The sequence below is a fragment of the Rattus norvegicus genome, chromosome X (assembly GCF_036323735.1).
Source record: "Rattus norvegicus strain BN/NHsdMcwi chromosome X, GRCr8, whole genome shotgun sequence".
Taxonomy (NCBI): domain Eukaryota; kingdom Metazoa; phylum Chordata; class Mammalia; order Rodentia; family Muridae; genus Rattus; species Rattus norvegicus.
The window spans coordinates 12377829-12400116 of NC_086039.1; the positions used below are offsets into that span (position 1 = coordinate 12377829).

General features: G+C 40.9%; 1 protein-coding gene and 1 non-coding gene across 6 annotated transcripts in view; one reads left to right on the forward strand and one right to left on the reverse strand.

The window, feature by feature from the left end:
- The window catches only part of Usp9x (ubiquitin specific peptidase 9, X-linked), a 138148-nt gene extending 116196 nt beyond the window's left edge, over positions 1 to 21952 (reverse strand). For 2 of the 5 annotated variants that reach the window (XM_063280116.1, XM_039099860.2), the window contains exons 1-4: positions 21689 to 21952; positions 20112 to 20282; positions 19324 to 19408; positions 10284 to 10400 (exon numbers count right to left, since the gene is read on the reverse strand). The gene's annotated coding sequence lies outside the window, so the exon portion shown is untranslated. Of the gene's footprint in view, positions 1 to 10283; positions 10401 to 19323; positions 19409 to 20111; positions 20283 to 21429 lie in introns of all 5 variants that reach the window. The other 3 variants (XM_063280114.1, XM_039099861.2, XM_063280115.1) reach the window with 3 other exon arrangements.
- On the forward strand, positions 1741 to 1813 carry Trnat-agu31 (transfer RNA threonine (anticodon AGU) 31). The gene has a single exon. It is a non-coding gene; the product is annotated as a tRNA-Thr (tRNA).
- Positions 21953 to 22288: the final 336 nt, after the last annotated feature.

Genomic DNA, 22288 nt, shown 5'->3' on the forward strand with positions numbered 1-22288 from the left:
AACTAATGTCATTTAAACATATTTCCTTTCAGATTTATTTCAATGAGCAGTTTTTCTAAAAGTCAATTCTTTTTTTTTTCTTTTTTTTTTTTTTTTTTTTTTTTTTCGGAGCTGGGGACCGAACCCAGGGTCTTGCACTTGCTAGGCAAGCGCTCTACCACTGAGCTAAATCCCCAACTAAAAATCAATTCTTAAAATAATCTAACAATATTAAAAAATATTTGAAGTTTTTGTTTGCTTTGTTTTTGGGATAAGGTCACATGTAATCCGGGCTGATCTCAAATGTGCTACAGAGCTGAGGCTGACCGTGGATCATTAACCCTCCAGCCTTCCCTCTCTTCAATGCTGAGATTACAGACATGCCTTGCCACATCTGGGATAAGTTTGAAAACTGAAAGACAAAAATATTTTTCACAATTCTGAAACACAACAATAATAGCAATAATGGGTTATATATGTATTTTTTACTGATCTTCAAAGATCTCATTGTGAGAAATAGATCTCTATGAATATTCATATAGTCATTTACATGCTCTTCATCTCCTTTACCTTCTCCCCTAACTTTTAGAAAATTTTAAAATGTTTCACACATCATTCCACATCTGGGTATATTTAGAACTAAGTAGTTTTAATCAACAGTATCATACTGGGTAAATGCTGGACAACTGGATAACCAGTTGTTAAGTATTTGGTATGTTATTTAATCTTTTTGCTATGATAAGAAAATGCTGACTTTCTAAAGCGGTGCATGAGGACCTCAGGAGTCATCATTGCTGACCTTACAATAACAGAAAAGCAAACAACCTTAAAATCAACAACTCCTCTTAGAGCAATCAGAAAATTGAGGTCACAAGGTTAAAAGTGCCATTACCCCCCTACACACAGACACACAGACACAGACACACACACACACACACACACAGACACACACACACACACACACACACACACACACACACGAGACAGAGGCATGAAAAGCTTAGAAAAATTACAGTTTACCAAAGCAGATGTTTGGAATAGAAGCCTGCCAGCTAGGGCCAGAACTAGGGTTAGGTATAGTTAAATTGTAATTGAAAGTGTGTATGGACAAACCTGAGAGTAAAAACTACTAGCTGGGGGCTGGGGATTCTATACAATTTTGTGAGTTTTACCTGCAGGAACTTTCCATGTTCTGAGGGTGTGCTTTTGAGTGAGTTTCGGGAGGTGATTGCCTCTTTTCAATCAGATAGGAGAAGAAACTATTTTGAAAGATTCTTAGAGGATTTTGTTCTCAACAAAGGCATGTCTACAAGGAAAAGTATTTTACCAAAGTCTAACCACCTTAGGTATGGTTCTAATCAAACTGGATGGCTTCTAGCCTTCCACATAGGGGAAAGGAATGCCTGCCAATGTAGATGGGGGTAGGGGAAGGAACATAAGCCAACTTCCCAATCCAGCCATCCAGCTGCATAAGTTCACTAAAAGACCGACAGTTAAGGCAGAAGACTGTAATATCTTTCCCGTCTCCAATACTGGAGCCATATCAGTGAAGATTCAATCCTGCTAGCAATGTTTACCTTCGATATGCCTGCCTGTCAACAAGAACATTAAAAACACACTGAGAAAAATTTTAAATACAGTTTTAAGAGCTAAGTCTCAGAAGCTCATTCAGTTATTGGAGAGATACTGGTCACATCAGCAGGGATTTAAAACCACTACAATATACTAAGGGATTTAATAAAAAAAAAAAAAACTGGGGGGTTGGGGATTTAGCTCAGTGGTAGAGCGCTTGCCTAGTAAGCACAAGGCCCTGGGTTCGGTCCCCAGCTCCAAAAAAATAAAATAAAATAAAATAAAATAAAATAAAATAAAATAAATAAAATAAAATAAAAACTGGAATGCATTCCAAATAAAACAGATAGAACAAATAAAAAATGCTAGATATCAAAATGGGGGCTACAGATGTAGGACAGTCAGAAACTATAGACATAGTGTGAAAAAAGCCCTAGATTCAATACACACACACACACACACACACACACACACACACACACACACACACACACACCACAAATTCTAAATAACCACGACAGAAATCAGGCGCATGCACCTTTTGAGAGGCTCAATTCTAGCCTGGTATGTGAATTCAAGGGAAATGCCAGAGAACGTGAACTCGTGCCAATAGAAACCTCTAAAATGTTAATGCAAAAAAAGAAAGAAAGGGAGGGAGGGAAGGAGGGAAGGAAGGAGGGAGAGCAAAAGGGAAAGAGGGAGGGAGGAAGGGAAGGACAGAGGGTCCTGTGGTTTGGAGAGATGGCTCAGCCTTTAAGAGCACTGGCTGCTCTTCCAGAGGACCTAGATTCAATTCCCGGTACCCACATGGCAGTTCACAGCTGTGTGTAACACCAGTTCCAGGGGATCCTACACCCTCACACAGATATACATGTACGTAAAACACCTACGCACACAAAATAAAAATAAATCTTAAAAAAGGGACCAAAAAGAAAGGAACAGAAGAAATATTTAATATTACACTGGCTGAGAATTTAACAATATTTATAATTATTTACTTTTATTTTATGTGAATACATGTTTGCCTTGACATATGAGGAATGGATACACACCACATATGTGCCTGGTGCCAAAAGAGGCTAGAAGAAGGAATCAGATGTCCTGAAACAGGAGTTATAGAGGCTAGTGTTGTACGAACAGCAGTTGTGAGGAGAACTGGAGTCGAGCTACCATGTACTTAGGGCCACATACTGGGGCTACAGCAAGAGCAGCCAATGCTCCTAACTCCTGAGCCACCTCTCTAGCCTGAAGTCCCCAGCTTTTTTTGTTTTGTTTTGAGTCAGTGTAGCCTTGAACTCTCCCCCACCCACCCCTTTTTTGGAGACAGAGTCTCTCTATTATGTAGATCTGGCTGTCCTAGAACTCACTCTATAGACTGGGCTAGTCTCTGCCTCCTGAGTGCTGGGATTAAAGCTGTGCACCACCACAACCAGACTGAATTTCTCCAAATTAATAATGATAAACACCAACTACAGGTCCAAGAGCAGAAAACAGTAAGCAGAATAAATGCCCCCCCCCCAAAATTGGTATCTGGGGGGGCTGGGGATTTAGCTCAGTGGTAGAGCGCTTACCTAGGAAGCGCAAGGCCCTGGGTTCGGTCCCCAGCTCCGAAAAAAAAGAACCAAAAAAAAAATTGGTATCTGGGCATCATGTGTAATCATATAATATCAAATATCATATTCATTGTAGAAATTGTTGGAAGAAACAAGAGGACGGTGACATTAGGTTTCTCTTTGGAACCCTTGCACATGAGAGTGAAAGAAATCTTTAAAGTGCTGGGGTAGGCACACAAACTAGAATTCTGTATCTAGCCAAGTTAATCTTTAAATGTGAAGGAGAAATAAGATTTTTCTCAAAGTTCTTTGGCTGGTAGAATTATCTAAAAAGAAATGTTCAAATAAGCTTTTCAATTACATAGGTCAGAAACTCAGCTCTCTAGTGAGAGACAGTTAGAAAAGAAATAAATAAAGGTAGGATAAAGTCATTGGCATTTCTCCTTAACTGACCTAAGAATAGTTTGCTCAAATCCTAATAGTGAAAGAATATTTGGTGGCTATAGCTGATGGATAGATAACTAAAAAGAATGACAGGCATGTCATGTGCAATGGGAGAGAAGACTCGGGAATATTCTATTAGAAGTTTCTTTAATACCTGAAATAGTATAGTTATTTGGAAGTGGACTCAGATTAGCTGTAAATATATATTACAAACTCTAAGAGCAAGTTTGTTGGAGTTTGTTTCTAAGACGAGTCTCCTAATTTGGCCCAGGCTTGCCCCAAACTCACTGGGCCCAAGGGCTGGTTCTTTCTATATGAGTCACCCAAGTAGTTGGGACAGAAATATGTCATTGTCCCTGATTTTGTTTAACAAAAATTTTCCTGGGGAGACAGAATATACATGCCTATTTACTTACGTAGGTAGGGAACCCAGGACACAGCAAAGTATGGATACAACCTAGGTCCAATTTGGTGGACTGATGAGTTTTATTACAGTTACAGGAATATGGGTAAGGGGTTACTTATAGGACTAGAAATGACTCAAAGGCAGCTGCACCATCAAAGCCCACCCAGCATGGTGACAGCTCACAAAGCAGGGATCCTGGTGCACACTGCACAGCCTGCAGGCAGCTCAACAAGTTAGAAAGTGTCCTTTCCAGGTGCCTCAGTGGGTCTGAACCTCTTCCAGGCACCTTGGCTGATCTGGTCTTAGGGTCTTATTTGCAGTTTGTTTGTTTGTTTGTTTTTTACTCCAAGAGTCTTATTTGCAGGCCAGCTTCCTAGTCTGAGGGGGATGCTGCACTTCTACTTTGGCAGGGAGGGGCCTCATGAATCTGGTCAGCTTCAGGGACTTCCTGAAGCTATTTTGAGTTATTTAATATCTTGTTTAAATTAAAGAGCTTCCCTGTAGGATGAAATGTTTCAATTTTGGAAGAAACTGTTACAAAACACATGGTTGGGAGATTTTTTAAATGGTATTATTATTTATTCTTTGAAGATTTCATAACACTGAGAATTTCATATAATATATTTTGATCATAATCATCCCCACTCCTCCAGCCAACTCCTCAAAGATATACAACTCTACCTTGACATCCCGTCCCAACTTTCTGACCTCTTTTTTTTATTTTTCTTAAAATAACCCATCAAGTCCAATTTCAGCTAAGTATATAACCCTAGGTGTAGGCCCATCCACTGGACCATGGCTGACTACCAGGAATCACACCCTTTTAAAAAAACCTTTTTCTCCCTCCCCAGGAAGCCATCAACCGCCAATAGCTTCTCTCTTTTTTTTTTCTTTTTTTTTTCTCCCCCCCCCCCCACCCCCCGGAGCTGGGGACGGAACCCAGGGCCTTGCGCTTGCTAGGCAAGCGCTCTACCACTGAGCTAAATCCCCGACACCCCCCACCTCCCCGCCAATAGCGTCTCAACTGAAGTGGCTGAAGTGGAGCTCATGAGCTCTTCTTTAGATGTTTATTCTTTTTAAGTATAATTGACATGCTAAGAAAGAAGAGAAAAGGGGTTGGGGATTTAGCTCAGTGGTAGAGCGCTTGCCTAGCAGGCGCAAGGCTCTGGGTTCGGTCCTCAGCTCCGGAAAAAAAAAAGAAGAGAAAATGGAACCTTATAAAATGCTCAATTAACACCAGGAAGGGTAGGAAAAGAATGAAAGAGATCAAAGAACAAGGTCAAAGAACAGAAAGGAATAACAAACATGGGAGACAGAAATACAGCTATATTGATAGTACTAGAAGCATCAGTAGTCCAAATACACCAATTAAAAGACAGCAGAACTAGGCCTGTAGCATAGTGATAGAACCAAGGCTTACAATGTATGGTACCCTGTGCGGCATCTCCAGCACAAAAAAAGAGATCAAGCAAGCTAGGTAATGGGGTGGGAACTGGAACGAGAACCGGGAGAAAGAGCTGGAGCAAGCTAGTCAGAGGTGATCAAAAGAAAAGGCTTACTATTTGTTGTCTAAGAAGCCCATTTTAAATATTAAAGGCACTGAAAGATTAAAAGATGGCCTTGCCTTTAATCCCAGCACTTGGGAAGCAAAGACAAGTGGATCTCTGAGTTCAAAGCCAGCCAGAGAAGTAAACCACTGTCTCAAAAAAAAAAAAAAAACAAAAACAAACAATAAAAGTTAAAAATGGCATTTTTGTCTTCCTAACACTATCAAAGGAAAGCAGAAGCGTTTATTTCCAACAAAAATGTTCCAATGAATAATGGTGGCCCTAATTCACTTACGCTTATTTAGAAGGCAGAGTTTGGGTTGTACCTATAGCTCGGTAGCACACACAAAGCCCCACATTCCGTCCCAAGAATCCCCATAAAACTACACCAGGCAGAGGCCTACATCTAACCCCAGCACTGTGGAGGCAAGAGGATCAGATGTTCCAAGAGGGTCTGTCGAAAACAAAACAAAAAAGACGATCACTCTTTTGTTCTGATGTACAAAACACATTCAGTAAGTATAGAGAGACCCACAACCACTTACTGTTTGTACGCATATGTCAGTTTTCACACTTTAACACTAATGGCTATCATTTACTGTTTATTATGTACTAACTGCTCCTCTTATTGACTATATTAGCTCTTGTAGTCCTTGGAATCAACTTTAAATTAGGTACTACTGTCATTATATTTTAGATAATATAGGTTAAGCATTTAGTCAGATTTTTGTGATTTTTTTCATCTGAGAGTCAAAATTTAGCTCTATATAGTGTTTTTAGCCTTTCTGTAGGGGTTACACATATATGGGCATGTGTGTGTGTGTGTGTGTGTGTGTGTGTGTGTGTGTGTGTGCGCGCACGCGTCTGCCATGCATGTGCGCACATAAGAATGTGTTTTCATGTGGAAACCAGTGGACAACCTTGAGCGTGGCTCCACAGGAGGTGTCCGTGTTCTCCTCCTCCTCTTCTTCCTCCTCCTCCCCCTCCTCCTCCCTCTCCTCCTCGTCCTCTTCTTCTATTTTTTAAATTTTGATTTTTATCTATGTGTTTGTGTATGTGTATGCAACATGTGTAGGAGTCCTGTTGGAAGGCAAAAGGGTGTTTCAGATCCCTTGGAGTTGGAGTTACAGCTGGTTGTGAACTGCTTGGCATGGGTGTTGGGAATTAACTTGGGTCATCTGAAAGAGCAGCTAGTGTTCTTAATCACTGAGCTATCTTTCCAGCGCCCCACTGGAGACAGGGTCTCTCACTGACCTGGAACTTGACAAGAAAGCTACACTGGCTGGCCAGTGAGCCCCAGAAATTCATCTTTGTCCACCTTCCCATTGCCACCATTATAAGCATATACCACCATATCTGGCTTTTTCTCATGTGGGTTGGGAGATGAACTCAAGTCTTTTTAGCTATTGAGCTATCTCCTCTTTCACCGTTCTATATTTTAACTACATATAAACATAGTCATAGAGTGGACTAGGAGGTTACCTGACTACAGTAGTCAGTATTCCTTATTATCAGCCTTTTACTATTATTATATTTCATTGAACCTGGGGTACCATCTATTACAAGATACATCACTAGATCAAATGCCGCTGACAAGGAAAGAAGATGCTGCCAATCACAATGATGGAAGATTCTACTGAGTGTTGGAAAATACATTCCAGTTTCAAAGGCACGAGAAAATGTACTTTTCAGATGAATAGAATTCAGTGATTATGAAGTAAGTTCATATTTAGAGTCCAAGTGGCTTTAACAACTGCCACTGTCCCAAAGGTCCCTTACATAGCATGTTTTGAGAGTACCTTTGAGAGGTAAACTTGCTTATTTAACTGCCTATTTGATGTCTCCATGTGCATAGTTTACAGTTATCTCAAAACTGCATGAGTTTTTGTCATCCACCATCTTGTATGGTTACTTCGTTCTTTCCCACTATTCGGGTCAGATACCTTGGAGTCAACAGATTCTGGTACTTCTACCTTCCGCAAAACCTCATAGTTTGGGCATTTCTTGCCATTCTCATACACCAGAGTACCTGTAGCAGAGACGTAGCTGCTCACCTCAGCCATGCTTCCCTCTTCCTCCCGGGCACACATGTTCCAGCTTCCTTTAAGGCAGATAGAGCCATATGATGAGATTATGGCTCTTTGGTGGTGGTGCTGGTGTGCATGTGTTCAGACAGGTTCTCATGTAGCCCAGGCTAGCTGGCCTGGGATTCAATATATACCTGAAGATAACTTTGAATGTCTGATCCTCCTACCTTTTACCTTCAAAGCACTGAGATGACAGGAATGCACTACCCATACTCCACATTAGCACTGCTGGATGAATCCCAAAGCTTTACATATGCTAGGTAAGCACTCTACCAACCACACTCCATTCCTAGCCCATAGATGAGGTGACAATTGGTAGAATATATGAAGACATTTTTGGCTATAAAACTCCAATAGTCTTAACTGCGTTTCTCTCCTTCCAGTTTGTTGCAACAGCAATGACTGTGGATTGTCACCTCAATGATTTGGTTGCTATGTGTTGAAAGCAACAGAGTCCATGTGAGGCAGGGTTTCTGACTGCTTAGGGGAGTGCCCTTTGACCTGTTCACCTGTCCAGTACATAAGATGAGTGATTGCAATCTGGGGGGTTCTGAGCACTGGGCAGTAAGGAAACTGATATTGGAGTTCAGAAAGATGGAGAGCCACATTACAAAGCAGCAAAATTCTTGATTAAAATGTCACCTGTGATAAATCGGGAGCCATACAAAATGCCTCCTGTGCCAATAACTTCATGGAAAGGGGACAGAAGGCAATGGGAGGTGTGCATCGGTGGTTATTTGGTGCATTTAGCAAAGGAGGGAGGAAGGCAGTGGGCAAGGGGTGGAGGGCAGCAAACGCAGGCAAGAACTGGCTGAAGAGCAGAAAGGAGAAGTCAGAGTTGGGAAATTTGGGAATTGGGTTTAAAAACTGGATTTTCGGGGCTGGGGATTTAGCTCAGTGGTAGAGCGCTTACCTAGGAAGCACAAGGCCCTGGGTTCGGTCCCCAGCTCTGAAAAAAAGAACCAAAAAAAAAAAAAAAAAAAAAAAAAAACCCTGGATTGTCCCTTTGTCCAAAATACTAGAAGGCAGACTGAGAAATGCTTTGTGCATCCAAAATGTAAGGGAATGTATGACATGCCGATGACTTTGCACATCTTCATCTAGGCCACATGAGCAAGGCTTAACTGCAGTCTGAAAGGAGTCTTGGCAGAGTGCCCTGTGATTGCTCCTGGAACAGGCAGCGATAAGGACAGGGGCTACTGCAAGGGAGTTCCTTGTCCCTATCTTGTGGGAGACCGCCACAAGGCCATTTCTCAGCCATCTTCTTTGAGGGAGGACAGTCCTTTCCATCCTCCCTGACTCCTACCTCAAGGACATCTGTAGGCCTCTGTGGTATATGAGGATACCCCTGTTCTGCACTGAGATCTGCCTTCTGCATGGCTGAAGAACCTACCTACCGTCAGGTGGTTTGCTTTGTCCTTTGGCTCCTTGGGTCAGACATCATCCTGTAGAACTCAGATGCAGAGCACTGATGCCATGTTGATCCCATTTCCACAGCTCTTTAAGTAATAGCATTCCTACCCATTTGATCCTTGCTATGTAGGACCAGCCAAGTCAGCAAAAGAGTAGCAAGCCAGCCTAAAACCTTTCTCATTTTAAGTATACAGCAAGAAAAAAGGAACTTGGCAGTATCTCTGTATACTTAAAAACTGGAACTGTATTGTTTTCTTTTGTTTTGTTTGTTTTTCAAGACAGGATTTCTCTCTGTGACAGCTTTCGCTGTTCTGGAACTTACTCTGTAGACCAGGATGGCCTTAAACTCACAGAGATCCACCTGTCTCTGCTAGGATCAAAGGCACGTGCCACTATTACTCAGCTTCTGGAACTGTATTTTAAGAGAACATATTTGTTAACATCTACTGCAATTTTTAAAATACATATTCTTTCTGACTCAATATTTCTACTACTCTGAATCTAGCCTAGAGAAACAAGAACACTGGGACTAATTATAGAACTTTTGTGACAGTTAAAACAGGGCAACCTGTGAAATAAGCCATGGCGTATACATGCTGAGGACTATTATGCATTAGTTAAAAAGAAATAATCTGTGTGAAACTTCTAAGATAAATTACTTAATGAGTAAGGGAAACTTAGAAAATGATCATTATACCGTGAACTGAAATTTAAAAACCTATAGAAATGGCATATATTTCAAAATAACAAGTGCTTATATGTTTAAAGGTGCACATAAATGCCAACCAATACAGTAGTTGCTTCATGAGAGGGATAAAGAGAAGGCAATTGGGATTGGGAGGGTGGATGGAGAGGGCTGTAGTCTTGTAATAATAAACTGTCTTCCAAAGACAATGAAGACTTGTGCAACAAGAAACCAATTGTTTTATAAAGGCCATTTGGCTGTGCTGCAGAGACTGCCCCTCTTCCTTACCAGTTTAACATGCACTGGTTCAACCTGCAACTGCTAGCAGGAATTCTAGGGGGCTAATGCAGTTCACTAGTGACTAAGAGATTCTGTCAGTCAAGAGCTAGTCAAGAATAGGAGGCCATATTAATAATTTTAAGTAACTAGCCAAGGGGATGAAAGGAACTCTATGATATTTTGGAGGCAGTAACTATAAGAAGCAGTGACTGTCTCAGGTATGGGATTTGCAAAAATGATGGAACTAGTAGAAGCTAGAAACTGGGAGGAGGAGCTCCGTGGAGCTGGGCCCAGGCTCCATGAAGGGATGCTGCTCACCTCATGCTGACATTTTCTGAAGCTCGTTAACTGCAAACAACTCAGCTGCACACCCAGGGAAGGCACAGCTGGTACCAAGGAGAAGTGTCTCTCGGGGAAGCTGAGAGACACAGGAAGCTGACAGGAAAGAAGAAGAGAAAGCATTTAAGTTCCTTCACCCCCCTTGAGCCTGTCAGTTCTTCTATGCCCCTCATAGCCCAAGTCAAGCAGGAAGCCACCAGCAAAGAAATTATGTGGCTTACAGAGTTTCCAGTCAAAATCTAGATCATAGGTGCCGGACGGAGATCCTGGGTTCCATCCCTCGTCCCCCAAAACTGTACATGATGGCACAGGCCTGTAACTTTTAGAAATGAGGTGAAATGATTAAGGTGTCCTTTATTTAAATTAGACAGGAGGCTATTTTCAGGGAAGAAGGGGACCAACAGGTCGGGAAAAGAGGGACAGGAGAGAGTCGTGGGCTAGTGAAAATCAGTACAATGTTATATACATAAGAAACTGTCCAAATGAAGCCCGTTATTTTGTATGGTAACAATAAAAGGCCAGGTTTCAATAAAACACATAATTAGTAAACAAATGATTGGATGGATATTTATGAATTGTACAGGTCTGGGCTGTCCACACTGATGACAAAAGCATTTACATATCTCCTGCTATCCCTTCACTAAATGTTTATGTCCCAATCCTGACGCTCTTTCTGAGTCTGGATGCATTTAACATAAAACTACCATTCTGGATGCGCCAAGAGTTTATAAAATAAAGGCAAGATGCAGGCTTCCTATTCATCTGCCAACTTTGTAATTACTAGCTTGGCATCCTAGCAAACAGTGGGCTTTTTTTAAGTATCAATATGTAGATTGTTTCAAAGTTACAAGGTTTGGTTTTGTTTTGTTTTTTGTTTTTTTTTTTGTTTTTTTTTTTTTTTTGGAGGAGTGTGGTGCTGGAGTTAGATAGACCCCAGGCCTTGTGCATGCTCAGCAAGCTCTCTTCCACTGAACCACACTAACTACCATTATGCTTTCTGAAGTTCAGATTGTTCTATCTCGGGCCAGTAAGAGCTCCTTAGAAAGTGTAGTTTTCTTTTCATCCTTAATTTCTAGTAAGAGGGTCTTCCAGGTTCATCTTGTATCTATCTATTCAGCCTCAGAACTGGAAGGAGCCATTTCTCTAAGGAGCTCTGAATGGTTTTCTGTTTAAATGATATTTAAACATCATGATCTGCATGCAGTCTTGACTGACATTTTGGTATAATTTCTTTCTTGGCTCTTCATTGAACAGAACTAAGAAAGTTGTGCCTTTTAGAAAAGGAAATTATGACAAACTCCTACTTCCAGTCTAAGAAGTAAAAAGGTTTCCAGTTAATTTCCTTGAGTTATATCTCTCTTTTCATGTGTAAAATCTTAGTTCTTAATGATGTTAACATACTAAATTATCTGGTTTACTCCACTACACAAATGTAGTTCTGGGATAATATCAATGCTATTAGTGACAATTTGATCATGGAATGCCATTTAAGATTTAGCTAGTTATTTTTGTCCTTGAAACCCAGACACAGGGGGATACATAATAAAAACACTCTGTCTATAAGTCACTTTTGCCACTAGCTTTATAGTTGGGCTCCCCTTCCCCAGTTCATCTTTAAATTTTAAAAACTATCTTTTTTTTTCTTTTTTGCTTATATTCAATTTTTTAAATTATTAAAAACCAATTTTACAGTTCTCAAGCTTATATAACAAACTAGCGGTGTAAAACAACAAACATATATTCTCTCAGAGTTTTCCAAGGTCAGAAAGCTGGGGCAGCTTAGCTTAGCAGTCCTGGTTTAGAGATGCTCAAGGCAGGCTCTCTTACCAAGCTGCAAGCATCTTAAGGCTAGTTCAGAGCTGGAGGTGTGGCTTCCAAGATGGCCTCTCATAAGGCTCTCATTGAGCCTCAGATTCTCCTCATGTTCTTGACAGAGCAAAGAATTTCCCAGAGAACAAATGATCCGGGAAAGAGAAAGGGCAACAAGGAAGCTACATTGTGTCTAAAACCTAGTTGTGATGGCTTCTCCGCCTTTTGGCTAAGATCAAGTGTAAAAACCTAGTTGTGGAAAGGATCACACAGCCCAACCAGGGCACCCTGTTGGTAGGACATCACAACGGTCTGAATACTGACAGATGGTTATCATTGAAGGTTATCTTTTACATAAAACTAAAAACCAAAACAACAAAAAGTATGAAGCAAAATACATTCAAAGAAGCTAGATCCCACCTTCGTACATTCTGAACTCCCTCCCTCCACCCTTAGGAAACCACTTTTACCAATTCCTGCTTCATCTTTCCAGTCTTTTGTCTTGAAAAATATCAGAAAATAGAGACTTACAACTCTCCAAGATTGATTTGCTATAAAGCATTCCTGCACCTTGCTTTTTCTCAGCACCAGTACTGTTTTTTTTACCCCTGGGGGAGGGGGGTCATTCAAGACAGAGTTTCTCTGTGTAGTCCTGGTTGTCCTGGAACTGTAGACCAGGCTGACCTCATACCTCAGCCTGCCAAGGGCTGGGATCAAAGGCGTGTGTCACCACTGCCTGGCTCAGCACCATACTCTTAACAGCAGCATACAGATGTCATCAGTCCATTACGGTGCTTCATTCAACTCTGCTATGTAACTACTGTCCTTTAGTCACTAAAGTTTAGTGTTTCAATGCCTTCATCATTTTGCAATTATTCTTTACATTTAGGGTACCTGAATTGCTTAAATTTTTTGTCATTATAAATAAGGCTATAGTAAATATGCTTGTTGTATGAATTTTCTGGATGTGCAATTATCTTAGACAACTTGAATTAAAGGTACAGATTCATTAAGTCCAAGGCCGATACTTTTTGCCTGTTCTATACATTGTCAAATTGATCCACATTAAACATTACATATACCCCCATGACATTCCTATATAAAACAGTGTTCGTTTTGTTCTGTGCTTTTTGTTGTTGTTTTTATTTTTGTGGTTTTTTTCTTTTTGAGACAGGCTTTTACTTTGTAGCCTTGGTTGTCCCAGAACTCGCTCTGTAGACGAGGCTGGCCTCGAACTTGAAAACCCACCTGCCTTAGCCTCCCAAGTGCTGAAACTAAAGACATGCTACCATGTTTAGGCTCTTGTCTACATTCTCATCTGCATTGAGTTAATCTTTACTATTTTTACAGAAAGCTAAGTATATCTGTGTAGTTGTACATTTTTGCACCATATCTTAGTACTTAGTTTACCCTATCAGCTCTTGTCTGCATTCTCATCTAGACTGAATTAATGTGAAGGAGTCGTACATTTTTACACCATATCCTAATACTTAGTTTACCCTATCACTATGCATGTCAATGATAATGCATTACTTTTGAAATTCACACACACATATCAAATACCATTTAATTTATTCTTCCATATTTAATCTAAAGTGCATGTGGACTCCAAGAATATTTTTCTGAGCCATTAATATTTAGTATTTACATGCAAGGCTCTAATGATAGTGCAAGTAATATAAAATCCAATACAAATTATTACGATATACTTATATGCTTAGAGATCAGAAAATACTTGAAGTGTTTTGTTAGATTTACAGCATCATGGTTTTATTCTGACTGTAACAATGGTTGTTAATACCTTCTCACTAAGAAAATTTCAACTGGTAGAGCTCTATTATTCATAAGCTTTCCGTTCAGTAAATTATTTCTAAAATAGCACTGTCATGTTCCTCATCAAGATGGCCATGGTCGGGTTGGGGATTTAGCTCAGTGGTAGAGCGCTTGCCTAGGAAGTGCAAGGCCCTGGGTTCGGTCCCCAGCTCCGGAAAAAAAAAGAACCAAAAAAAAAAAAAAAAAAAAAAAAGATGGCCATGGTCAGTTGTTTCTAAGTCCATGTGTCCTCATTCCCTCCTTTTACTTTCCAGAGTGACATTTCCAAAATATTTCTGGCATACATTAGCTAGCTATCCAGAGAGTGATTTATAGGTCAGAAAATAACTGTTCTTGTTGTAAAGTACTTAAGCACAGATTGCCACACTGCTACCATCAATCCTGAGAATATATCCCTAGTATTTAGACATCTAGCTAGTTTTCTGAATACCAGAGCCCTGTCCGACAAAGGTTTGTAGTAGTAAGATCGATCTCTGAGCAATCACCAATCTCATTGTTATCCATAAACAAATATAACAAACTGGGTCAACATGCCCTGAAATTCCTTGGGCTGATGCTTAAAAAGAAGCACTGTTAATTAGTGTGTTTCATGTCTTCACAAGCAAAACTAGGCAGATCTGCTAAAAATTAACCCCTGTAGTACAAAGAACACATCACACATGGTGTCTCCAAGTTTTTCAGAGTTAACAGAATGTAAAACACATTTTTGGACTATAATGCAAACAAAACAAACAAACAACAGTGAAGGCAGGGTACTTATAAAGAAAAACGAAGAATATACAACCAATGAAAATGTTAAAATCCAGTGTCTTAAAGGATGCAGGGGGAAAAATTGGTTTATTTATTTATTTTTTAATTTTCTTTTTTTTTTCCCCCGCTCTTAATGTATCGATCTCCCAGAACTAGGGTATTTATTTACATTTCAAATGTTATTCCCTTTCCCAATTTCCTGTCCATAAGCCCCTAACCCCTCCCCCTCTCCCTTCTATAAGGGTGTTCCCCTCCCCATACACCCCTCCTTACCAACCCCCCACCCCCGCCCCATGGCCTCTTCATTTATTGCTCAAGGAAAGCACACATAGAGGTTTCCCATGATACTCATTGGTATTCTTCATGAAACTTCTTTTAAAGGAGTACTTCCAAGTGACATACTTAGTGACTCATTTTTGCTCTGGTTACATTTTGTCACCTGGGAAGAGGAAACCTCAACTGATGGAGATCAGACTGGCCTGGAGGCATTTGGCCTGGTGGCTGTGGAGGCATTTTTCTTGATCAATGATAGATGCGGGATGGCCCAGCCTACCAGTGTGGCCACCCATGGACAGGTGGCCCTAGGTGGTATAAAAACACAGGCTGAGTAAGCCCTGGGGTGCATGGCAGTAAGCAGTGCTCCTCCATGGCCTCCTACCTCCAGGTCCCTGCCTGGCTTCCCTCAGTTATGGACAATCTAAAACAAACCCCTCCAAGGTGCTTTATGTCATAGTGTTTGCCAAGAAAACAGTGGAAGATATGGGCAGGGAGAAATTACTAGGCTGTTAATATCAATACAGTGGATCACAACATAATGTTATAGACACCCAAATGCCAGTCAATATGAAATCTGTGTCATTAAAGCAGATGTAATTATTCAAAATGTTTGTATAGAACTCCATTTTGTGGCAGATACTGTCAGAAATCCTCTAAGTGCTTTTGGTATGCCGAAGTCTTGTTCTGAGTAGCAATGTTTTCTGCACAATATCAGGGCAACCCTGACCCCACTTTCCCTCTCCCCCTGCACCTAACATTTTAGTTAAGGTCATTGAATGTGAGAGCCTACTGGGCACCTCTCCAAAGGGTTTTTTTGTTTGTTTGTTTGTTTTTGTTTTTTTTTTGTTTTTGTTTTGCTTTCCTCATGAAAGGGACTGATTCCTTTCTGATTCCTATTGCAAAGCTGATGAGCAAGTGGTGGATGGTGTCTTCTGCAGCTTGGAGCAAGCAGTGTCTTTAAAGGTGGTGAGCTGTAAGGTGCTTTTCAGATTCCCCTCCTTTAAGGCTCCTAGCTATCAGGAGGGTTACCAGCCTGTACCAGCCTTAATCTGCCCACTTGCTGGCTGGCTCTGGGAATGATACTCACAATAAGGCAGTTGCCCTGCCCAGTGACACCCCCGCCCAGCTCTTCTCCAGGGATAGACAGCCGGCATCAAACAAATGCCCCAGCTTTCTTTCTTCCAATGGGGACAGGGATGTAGGGAATTCTAAACCCAAGCTCCAGCCATTCTGACGACTGCAGCACTGCCTCACGTCCTCTCCAGTCTAATCCTGTTTCACTCCCTTCCCCCACTAGTGCTTGCTTGCTCTTTGGTCTCGAAAGCACTCCCGGATAAGCTTCCTGAACTCAAATCTCTTGTCTCCAGAGTCTGTTTCCCAGGAAACCCCACCCACAACACTAGCGATACATTTATTCAAATGAAAGGATGTTCAAAATATATTGCTACATAACAACAGGTTATAACGCAGTATGCATGATGTCATCCTGTTTTTGTTTTATACAGATTTCTCCATACGCACAGAAAATACATCTGGGAAACATTTTAGTAGATAATCGAAGAATGTCTTTTTTGACCATGTATATAGGATTTCGTTTCTGGTTTGGGTTTGTGTTTTCTTGAGACTAAGGGTCAAATTCAGCCCAAAACCATCACAGAATACCCTATGTAACTGCAAGTGACCTTGAACCCGAGTCCTGCCTTTGCCTCTCAGGTGCTAAGATCAAGTCTGCTTCACTCTGCCTGCCAGTTAAGGTATAATTTCTTAAATAAGACTTTAAAAGTAGAAGCCATACAGAACGGCTTATACACATTTCACATCTAAATTTTAAAAAATTATGTTAACCACAAAATGCTTCACAAAACAAAACCTTAAACCGGGAGTGGTAGCACATGCCCCCAGGAAGTGGAGGCAGGAGCATTCAGGCCAGCTAGGATTACCCAGTGAGACTCTTGTTTCAGAGAGGAAACAACAATTCTCTGGCCTAGTGTTTTGCATCTCCAACAGAACTGACAAAAGACTGAGTCTGAAGAATGTAACAAAGAGATTGGGGAAAAAATCAATTCAGAAAAGAAGGCACAGAATTTTTACAATGACAAAGCAATTTACAAAAGAAAAGCCATATTACGAATAAAATATTAAAAGACTCTCAACCTCACCAGCAAATTCAAACATTTTTTCAAACCTCAGACAGATAAAAAAATTAAAAATACTGATGATGTCCAGAGTTACCAAAGTTGTAGAGAGTATAGAGAAGCAGGTACTGACTTACCACGTTTTTAAAATAAAAAAAAAATAGTTAATTTGACCCAGCTTGTTTGGGGAGTAATTTTTTAAATTTTTATTTATACAATTGTGTGTGTGTGTGTGTGTGTGTAACATGAGTACATGTACAAGCATGCCATGAATGTGTGGTAGTTAGGAGTCAGTTCTTCCCTTCCACTATGTGGGGTTTGGGGATCCCATTCGGCAGCCATCGATTGCCTTTACCCGCTGGCTGTCTCCCTGGCTGAGAATAATTCATTTTCAAATGAAGTTTGTGTACACTCTAGGTCCTTTACATTGCCGTATAAACTTTTTTTTTCTTTTTTCTTTTTCTTTTTTTTTTTTTTTGGAGCTGGGGACCCAGGGCCTTGTGCTTGCTAGGCAAGCGCTCTACCACTGAGCTAAATCCCCAACCCCGCCATATAAACTTTAGAACTAGATTTTCAGTATTTACCCAAACAACTGTGGATATCTGGGTATGGATTACCTTGAATCTGGAGATCGATTTAGGGCAGACTGACATGCCAACACTTCCAGGCCTTTTGATTTGTGGGTTTGGCCTATCTCATTGTATACTTCATTTCCCTTTCCTTTCTCTAGAACATGTTTTGTTACTTTGACGTTTTGTTTATACATGTTAGCTTTATTGAATCATTTTAATGGTTTTGATGAGGTTACACATGGAATGTCATTTTTTAAATTGTATGTTTTCAATTGTTTTTTGGTAGCATGTCAAAGTAAAACTGAGTTTTAGAAACATGAACTCTGGCTTCTGTGACTTTAATGTATTCCTAAAGGTTTTCTAAAGAAATAGTCATGTCATGTGCAAACAGAACCAGTTTCTGATGTGCACGCTTTGAAGAGAAGCGGAGAGAATGAACATTATTGCCTGACTTCTACTTTAAGGAGAAAATGTCCGATACTTCTCTGTTAACTCTGATGCTATAAGGGTTTTGTTTTGTTTGTTTGTTCGTTTTGTTTATAGGTGTCATTCATCCTCTTGGAGAACAATGTGGACTTGAAGATATAGCTATATAAACTACCAAAATGTAAATGCAAAAATAAATGGGAGTCAGGTATAGGTCTACGGCTTAGTCGATAGAGGGTTTACCTAGCATGCACAGGCCCTTGGCCATATCTGAAGCACCACATAAATCTGGTGATACACGCCATAATCTCAGCACTCGAGCAGGAGAGCAAATATCAGAAATTCAAAGGCATCCGTAATTGCTAGCTAGCAACTTCAAGGTCAGCCTGGGATATTATGAGAGTCTGATCTCCAAAGAATGGAAAAGGGGGGAGGGGCTGGAGAGACGGCTCAGCGCAATTGACAGTTCAAGAAATGTTCATGTTTCTTTCAGGTAGAAGAAAATTGATAGCAGATGACAGTCTGAACATATACAAATGAACAAGCCAGAAATGCTTAACAAATTTGATAAATATAAGTTCATTTATTTCTTTTTGCACTGCTGACAATGGAATCCATGGCTTTATGGAGTCAAGTGTTCTACAACTGCGCCACACCCGAGCCCTGTAAGAATTTTCAAAATATCTTTTATTTGTGTAAATATCTTTAAAAGATTATCGTCTGTCTAAACAAAAGTCATATGACGTATGACATGGTTCAAAACACATATCGTGGGCTGGAGAAGTGGCTTAGCAGTTAAGAGGACTTGCTGCTATTGCAGAGGGCCTGAGTACAGTTCTCAGCACATCGGGTGGCTCGCCCCCACATGGAACTCCAGTTCCAGGACATCCAACACCTGCTCCACTCACTGGGGGCACTTACGACTCAGGCACACACACATAAAATAAAAATAAATCAATTTTTAATAAAAGGTAGCTTCCTTTCCTTCTTTCTTTGTATGTGTGTGAGAGATAAGCTATTGGACATTGACTAAACTTAGGTCTCAGACATGCTAGGGGAGCATTCTGGTAGTGAGCAATGTCCCTAGTCCCATCCTTTCCTTTTGCAAAACTGAAACTTTACATCCATTAAACAACAACTCCCCATTCTGCCCTCTCCACTTCCCCTAGTAGCTAGCATTCTGCTTTCTGTCTCTACGTACTTGATGATTCTACTTACCTTAGTTAAGTGTGATCAGAACATTTGTATTTTTGTCACTGGCTGATTTCACTTGGCTTAATGTTAGAGCATTTGTCAGAACGTCCTTTAAAAAAGAAAAAACAAAAACAAAAACACAGAAACAGTATTCCATTGTATGGTCACAGCACACTTTCTGTAGATATTTATCAATTTATAAACACTTAGATTGCTGTAAGTAATGATGCTATAAAACATTGCTCTGAGTCTTCATTTTCAGTTCTTTTGTATCTATATCTGAAAGTAGAACTGCTGTATTGTATAGTAATTTTAAGTGATCAGACATGCCTTTAGTATGGGATTTATGTCTAAAATATATAAAGAATGCTGAGACACTAATAAGGAACAAACACAGATACTTTGCTGAAGAAGGTACCTAAGTTGCCAAAAAGCACTTGGAAGGATGCTTGATACCATTACAATTATTAGGGAAATGTAAAAGGCACAAGATAGCACTCTACCTTATTAGAATGGCAAAACTGCAAAGAAACATACAGGGAGAGGCAAGGATACAGAAAAATGGGACCTTTCATACATCGTTGGGAGAAGTGTCAAATGAAATAATCTCACATGGCAAAATAGTTAGCAGTTTCTATGTAAGCATGAGGACCCAAGTTTGTCCCCAGAACCCAAGTAAAAAACCTAGACATGAGTGGTACATGTTTTGAATCATGGTACTCCATGGAGACAGAGGCCTGGTCTGCTTATTGAGTACTAGGGCATCCAGGGCTACAGAGTGAGACCTCATCAAAAAAAGCAAAATAACAAACCTGGGCACGGTGATACATGCATGGAATCACAATCCTGGAGAAGCTGAGGGATAGCAGGGTCCCTAGGGTTTGTTGGCTACCCAGTCAAGTTGAGTCAGTGAGCTCCAGGTTCAGTGACACACTGTGTCTCAATAAGTAAGGTGGAGACTCATTGAGAAACACTCCTCCAACCTGCATACACACGGGAAAAAAAGGAGAAGATTAAACATGTGCCATTTTGTGATCCAGCCATTTTATTCCTACACATTTAGCCACAAGCAAAGAAAGAGTTGCATATAAATGTTCAGAACCACTTGATTTATCACAGCCCTAAATTGGGAACAACTGATTCCAAATCATTAACAAATTAAAGGGATAGCCCCATTGTCATACAGTCAGACAAGAGAATCTGAAAACAGGGAGAAAAACTATCAATCAGTATAGTAATATGGATGACTTGTAACTGAGTTATCGTGTGTGAAAGAAGCCAGCCAAGAATCATTGACTACAGTTATGCAAAATTCTAAACAATACAATTTTATTTTGTGCTAGGGAAGTAGATATGGGTGTGATATGGCAAGCCTCTAATCCCAGCACCCAGGAGGCCAAAGCCTGAAGATGGTAAGTCAGAGGGGTCAGCCTGGGCTACATAGTAAGAGCCTGAGCCCTGGTTGCCTGGGGTGAGGGGTCAGGTAGGGAAGACTGAAGGAATTTGAAAGGGAAATTAGGAAATTTCTGAGGCAATAGATTTGTTCAGTTTTAGTTGTGGTGATCTATAGTGGGGTGTGTGTGTGTGTGTGTGTGTGTATGATGCAATCATATATTTTAAATATATACACGTCCTTATAAACTAATTGCACCTCAGTATAAACACAAAAACTCCCAGAACTGACTTTATAGTTCTTTCCCTGAAACCATGGTTCTTTCCTCTTACATAATCTTGAAAGCAGGGAAACAGAAAATTGTTGGCAGAGATGTATCTTTTCAAGATTTTTTTAAAGACAAAAAAATAAAAACAAAAAACCAAACCAACCAAACAAACAAAAACCCCAAAACCCAACCAAGAAACTGATTTTCTAAAATGTCTTCCTACTAATGGATTCCCATTCAGTTGAAGAGGCCTACCAAGCCTGTACACATCCTTTCATGGTGGTGATGACGTATGAAAAAACACAGTTAGGGCCCTGGGCTTCTAGAAAATGGAGTAAAATGCACCTTCCCCAGTATCACTAAGAACACCCAAAATGCCTAATTTTAGATATAAAATAAGGTGGAGAAGAAAAGCAGAGCTATTGAGGGTTACCGGACGTGATGAACACATGACTGTGGGGTTCCATACCTTCCAGACTGGTTTTGGAGAAGCCAGCACCCAAGAAAGAGCAGGCACAGACAGAAAAACGAAAAACGAAATAAACAAACAAAAAACCACCCTGCAAGAAAAATCTGCTTTTTCTATCTAGACAGAAAACATCTGCACAATAACTGCTCCATTTCAGCCAAACACTACAAGGGGAAAAAAATCTCAAAAGCCTGTGTGGCCCCACCCTTAAGCAAGAAAGGCTTGAGCCTCCAAACAGTAAAGAGACATTCCCACACACCCCTTGCCTCAGGGAGATAGCAGGGAAGGCAGGATTCCAAGCGCTGTGGCCTGCGGGCAGGCTAGGGCGCCTCCCATTCCTTGGCTCAACTGAAACAGCCCGGACTTTCCCCTCCGCCGAGAAGCACCGAGGCGCCCCGCCCCCTCGCTGACGTCACCCAGCCCAGGGTCTGAACTTTCACCCCCCTCGCAGCGCTGACGAGTTCCCCTCTACCGCCAGATTACTGGAGGCAATGTCTAGGCGCCACAGAGCGCAAGGCGACTGGCGGCCAGCGGCCTAGAGTGGAGCCAGCATCCCGTCCCGCCCCGCTCGGCCCCGCCCCGCCAGGCAGTCCCAAGCCGTCCAGGAGCGCAGGCGCAGGTGCAGGCGCGCGCGTGCGCACACGTCAGCAAACGCTGCTCTCGGAATCTGGAACTTAACCCTTCCCTGCCCGAAGTTGGTTAGTTTGAGCTGCTTAGGTGAGACTTGCTGAAACATAGTATTTGACCAATATAATGTCAATTTTTGAAAAGTACTCTCTATACTAAGAATCTGGGAATTCTCAGCTTGAATGGGAAATGACAATTCACTAAGATGACAGGATTGTTAAAATCATCTGGC